At 37.5% G+C, this 6,150-nt stretch overlaps 1 long non-coding RNA gene across 1 annotated transcript in view; it reads right to left on the bottom strand.

Moving 5' to 3' along the window:
- Positions 1-6,150, bottom strand: part of LOC147873664 (uncharacterized) — a 165,429-nt gene continuing 159,279 nt past the window's right edge. Inside the window, exon 4 of the long non-coding RNA XR_015535506.1 lies at positions 1-245. This is a non-coding gene — a long non-coding RNA (uncharacterized LOC147873664). The remainder of the gene's footprint in view (positions 246-6,150) is intronic.

The raw sequence follows: 6,150 nt of genomic DNA, 5'->3' as shown, positions 1-6,150 counted from the left end.
ATCGTCTTTTAGCTGTGTTTCTAAAAAGAAGTTGGCTTGGTGACCAACTCCTTAACCAGAATTTTTTCTTTATTAAATAATTTTCTGGTTCATTAACAGGAAGAAATGCATAACAAATGAAGATGATCGTCTTCTGGGTTGTGGTGCCGTATAGCTTGGAAGATTACTGATGTTGCAAGTGTGCTTGCTACCTCCATCATCAGGGTGAACATCCTTCATATTCGCCTCCGTGAGAACCTCAAATCCTGCACAATAAATAATCATGTTTTAGTAGTATACTTAAGTTTCACGTTTTACGCTGTATCCATTTTTATAATCAGTATACTTTACTTTTTAAATTCGTAACGAAATTTCCAGTGTCGTCTACGTGTTTTCACCGATACTGCAGTATTATAATTGCCCAATAACTAAAGAAAATGAACAATAAATTGATTCTTCTTTGAATGAGTTCGTCTTAAGATAATCTACTACTAAAAAAGCACATTATTTATTTGATGCAATATTCTGCAAATTTAACGTAGTTTCAATCTGCACACTCAAGTAAAAGAGTATTCAATAAAGAGTAATTGTAAATTTATAACTTCCTATCCTCAAAAACATTTGTGGATGCTGGTTCTCTGCATTGTAATGCCATGTTGACAAATGATCAGCCCTGAAGATGGATGAAGTATATTGCCGAAATGGTCTACCTACTTGTCCACATGGCACACAACCCAAAAGACTATGTCGATATCTTCAGCGCAGTGAGGACCTCAAATTCCATACTGAAACTTTTGAATCTTAGCCTTAAATTTCGTTAAGAGGAAAAATTGACATAAATAAAGGTGATCATACTTCATTAATTTGTCTATTCATCGGCAGATCGAATAATTATTTCCTTTAATCTCACACCCAACAAACAAGGAACCAGAAGGTGCACTGATTCAAGAGTTTGGAAAATAAACTTTCGAATGGACAGTAAACTATAGTTTGCGGCCATGGAAGTCATAAGCGGTTCAATCCCTCAGAATGAAGGTTGGATGAGATTACAGCCGGCTTTAACCAGGCGCGGACACTGAACAAAAGGAAACACATTTGTTCTACGGATGTGCATTTCTTCTGACACTTGAATACTACCAAGTCTCGACGTACAAACTTGTGACGGCCTGTTCCTTTAGATCCTGCAAGCAGTCAGGTACTGAAGTGGTAAAGGAAACCGTAGTATTTCACAACTACAGTGTTTTTAAAAGTTTCCTGAACCTTGAAAAGACCTAAAGATTAATCAGATAATCAAGAAGAAACCAGTTCTTTAGAACCATTATACTGTAATAATAAATAATAATGCTGATTCCATGAATATATCCAACTGTGTGAGGAAACATTTCACATCACAGAGCCGCTTATTTACGTATGATTCCTAGCTCTAAGAAACTAATACATTTTGAGGCCCCGGGACGCGTATTTAGGACCTGCAAATGTAAGTTACCGTTAATAAAACTAGATATTAAAAAGTCGAGTGGGTCCCACACCACGTTGCGTTTAAGTCGTGACAGAACCATTCAAAATTTAAGAAATTGTGCCCGAATTAATTATTAATACCACTTTCACATTTTCTGATGAGCCTATATTAATCCTAAATTATATTCAGTCTCTCTAAACCTATTTTATCATATGCCAAAAGATAAAACAACGAAATAGTATTGGAAAAACTTTCCTATTTTACGATTAAGTCGGCTATGATCTGCTATCAACGAGACGAAAACAGAATGAAAAAGCCTCTCAACCAAAGAATTTTATATAAGTGGAAGCACCCAAAGATCGGTTACGCAGACCTTGTTTACTTGATATGTTGGAATCAAACTATACTTTTGAGGTTCTTTGTGTTTTACAGTTACTACGACAAATCGCATGGCAATACTTTTGTTCCGCACGTTAGGCCTGTAACATCGTATTTTTTGTGGTATGTGAACAATTCTTAAAGCCAAGCATCTTCTGACTGGCTGATTATATAAACCAATATTATAAGTCTTGTAGAACAACATACTTCATTTACCGAGACTTCCAAAGGCGGAACGGCACTATGATAAAACACGTTAATATTATTTAAAGACTCGAGTTGATATTTTAAGTACTCGCTAGTAAATTCTGAGATTCTCACGCCAGGCTGTCTTGTGGGTTGCAGTACCGTCTAGTGTGGTAGAATCTTACCAACGTTTCAGAGGTCCTTGCTGCCTCAATCATCAGGACGATTTTCCTTCCTAAATCGACAGCCGGGTAAGTAAAAACATCACTTACAAACTGGCGTGCCAGTCCTCAAACCTTCTTACGGCCGGACTCATCCATATCTTTGAGCTTCACAGAATTAACTATAGCAGCTCAATTAATTCTCAGTGTAACTAAATGATTTACCTAGCAATGGAACATCAACGATGTTTTGCGTTAACTCCGTTGACTTCTGCCCCCACATCTGAATTAACGTGAAGACGTCATTCTCCTCTCTGTGGTATGTCTTCGTACGAGACGTGGTTATATGCTGTACCAAGGCTTTCATCCCCAGGCTGTTCTTAAACGCGAGGTTTCGACTATAAACGTAACTAGGGCAAAGTTATTTCTCCTCCGAGGCCCATATGTAATGTGCTGTGGTCCAGTGGTCCAGTGGTCCGACCGTTATATACGGATACAGGCAGGAACGCAGGCAGCATGTACTCACCGTCATTGCAAGTCCAAGTAATCCGCTCAATGTAATGTAATATAATGTAACGTAACGTGGGTTAGATTTGAGGTTCTCAAGACAGCTGTGAAAATGTCGACGTTATCTTTTGGGCAGTAACGCCGTGTGGACCTACATTCATCCGAAAAGTTAGTATGTACCAAGTTTAGTATTTTATAGAAATTTTAATTACGTATACTGAATAATTTTCTAAAATTACCTGACATGCAAAATTGTAGAATTAAAAATTTAATTACACTTGTAATACATTTTCCTTGCAAGTTGTCACAGTACCTACGATTATTATCAATGTAATTACAACGTGGCGTGGCCCCCAGTGACCATGCTCCTGTGCCATTTCATGAATACTGATCATTTGAGGGCAAAATTGTATAAACAGTGTCACGAACAATAACATCGCGGACAATATTTTATAGTTTTGAACAAAATCGAACACTTTACGACACTAAGCTGTAAACTGACGATCCCAGGAAGTGGTTTGTTTTTGAAAAACATTTCTATTGAACAGTCTCTTGTTATTTTACACCCAAAATGTTACATAAATGCTGTATCTCCTAGTCATGTCACCTTCCTCGATTTACTTACTGGTTTATTTGTTGAAACGGTTAATAAGAACAACGTTATAAAGGTACAAGTCATTGAAGAGCATAGTAAATCTCACCCAATTTCAGTTTTCTGGTCCTTTATACTCAGCGATAAGATCAGTTTTATGTAACGTGTCAGGAGGAGAGTAGTACCATTTTGTTTTACCTGAAGTCGAGGACGTAAGTATCACCCGAAACGTAGAAGTTCTTTTGTCATTAAAACCAACACACCAAAATAAAATTTCGTCCAACAAACACTGACGGCACGTAATGAGCACCAGATATGGCCAGTCTTAAGACTGTTGCGTACCTTCAAAAACCACAAGCGGGCGTTTCACAAAGAATTCCTCCCATGACTGCATTACATTACTATCACAAAGCTTTATGAACACGAGGGAAGTTACACCTAACTACGTTACGTTACGCTGGATGCAAAAACGTGTTAAAATTGGCGAGCTGAGACGGACATGGCCCCGTGGCTGATGCTTGAAGTGGCGAAACACGTCCGAGAGCCTCGCTCCGTAGATTTAGAGCAGTGTCTGTCTATTCGTGCCTGAGACATTATTCTTTCTCCTGGGACTTACTGATTTATTTTGTTACTAAATAACCCAATGCATTCAACGAAATTAGACGACCGTGTTACATAATTTTCATTTCCTTGTTGTGAAGCCATAAACATGTCCTAGAATCTGTCTAATCCTACTTTATTCATGGACTTACTTTAAAATCTACTTTATTTGCTGGAAGTGCTTAGAACACAGGATGTCTCTGCACGTAAATATTCAGAACATTTTAAAACGTATTTTGTGCCCAGGAAGATTTAACCTACCTAAATTCGCTCAGATAAGGGAAGATAAGAATAAAAAATGAGCTACTTTTTCTTTGGATTTATATTTGCGAATTAAATTAATTGAATTGAAATCAGAATATAATGCGATGCTCATAAGGACTACATATAAACAACTTTAATCTCTACTTTGACTAATTTTCGTCTTTTTGTCTGTGGTCTAATTACTAGGAGACAACATTCGATTTTATGTTGCATAAAATGTTCTATGCCCACAAATATTTCGTTGCTTAGCAATCGTTTAATGCATGAAGCAAATCCTACGAGGCGCCACAACAGTAAATACGGAAACGAACTATGTCACATATTTTCGAAATTTCGCTATCTTATTTTATATCTGATCAATGGGAATTAATATACATCCATAAAGTTCCCATAATAAATATAAAAGTAATTCGGTTTGTTCCTCGGTACAGTTTAGTTTACGAAAACACCATAAGACGAAAAAACCACTTATTACTTAGTAAGGTAAGATTTAAATAGCTTGTATCTGTTGGCGTAATCAAAACTTCCGAGTACCGCAGAAATTGGTTCCATCATACGGATGGTAGTGGAGAAACGTAGCCTCGCGGAAAATATCCAAACACAAAAGAAAAAGAAAGAATGAAAATAATCCTAAAAATATCTCAATAATTGTTTATTCTAAACACAAGCCTAGGATATTTACTTGTGGTTTATTTAGCATTGGCATACGTGGTCCAGTTTATACAGCGTCTATTTTAAATCTAGTTTTATGAAGAGGTCCTCTTTTGTTTCGGCATAAGGATCGCCATTAAACAATAAATATTACAAGGCACAGAACTGACTAGTAAACATCGTAGTTCCAATAATTAGAATCGACCCGTTTGATTGCGCACGAATATTACTGCCAAAACACCGCATCTCAAATCAAAACATAAGTTTCATCAAGATCTAAAACTTGTTTCTTAAGCACTTTTAAACATGAAATATCTTACTCCAACCAGTGTATTGAAGTTTGGATGGTTGTCTTTGCAACATAGGAGTTTGATGTAAGAAGTCTGTATCTGCAACAAGTGAACATCAAAGCCTATGAGGTCGAAACACCTGCTGCAAAGAATGCATACGGATATTTTTACCTCAACTTAAGTATACATAAACCGTAAACTTCTGAAAGCACCATTCGCTCATAACTCGGTCTGAAAGAGATCTCTGCCACATACCACACGTGACAAACTGCACATAGATCACTGTCTTCTGGGCTGTAGCGCCGTGTAGTCTGGTAGAAGTTTACAGAAATTTCAGAGGTTCTTCCTGCCTCAATAATTAGTGCAATGACGAAAGCCCAGACGACCGAGGCAGCAAGGACCTCTAAAACGTTGGTACAACCCAGAAGGTACCATCTTCGTACTCACTGCTGTTAGAAACTCAAATCCTACTTAAGTTACGCGATCTCAACGCCGGTAAGTTTTGGAGGTTGATTTTCAGGAAAGCTGTTATTTGTCTTGAACTATATATTGCTTTATCGTTTCCAGTTGCTAGGATACTGTGTGTAACAACAAACAAAGCGTAACGCTGACCACATGATCGAAAAGATGATGACGAAAGATTCAAGAAGAAAGAGTAAGCACTCGAATGAAATTGGAAACCATAAAAAACTCAATCAAGAGGTTTGACCTCATGTAGCGCTGTGAATCCCCGTGGCATGCTAGCGATCTAACGAGAAGCAAACAAACTGACAACGCAGTCCGCATCTGCGTGTGTGTGTGTGTGTGTGTGGGGGGGGGGGAGTGTATTAATTTTTTTACGACATATGTGTGTGCGTGTCAACATATATAAAAATGCTGTATATATTTGAAGCCTTGCAGTTCCAAACATTCTACAACAAATTTCGTGTGTTGTTTAACCTAATTCTTTCTTATTTACTCTTCATGTTACGCGTCCATTCAGGTCAGAGACTTCTCTTTCACATGAAAGTAATAAACAAGAGCTTTACAGAAGCTACAACAGAAATGTAAAGGTCTCAACAAAAACGAAGCTCAGACCAATAA

The sequence above is a fragment of the Zootermopsis nevadensis genome, unplaced genomic scaffold, assembly GCF_977971745.1.
Source record: "Zootermopsis nevadensis isolate Lab colony 2312 unplaced genomic scaffold, Znev_1.0 Znev_ptg000017l, whole genome shotgun sequence".
Taxonomy (NCBI): Eukaryota; Metazoa; Arthropoda; class Insecta; order Blattodea; family Termopsidae; genus Zootermopsis; species Zootermopsis nevadensis.
The sequence above is the reverse complement of the archived record's forward strand: the minus strand, read 5'-3'. Positions and strand labels throughout refer to the sequence as shown.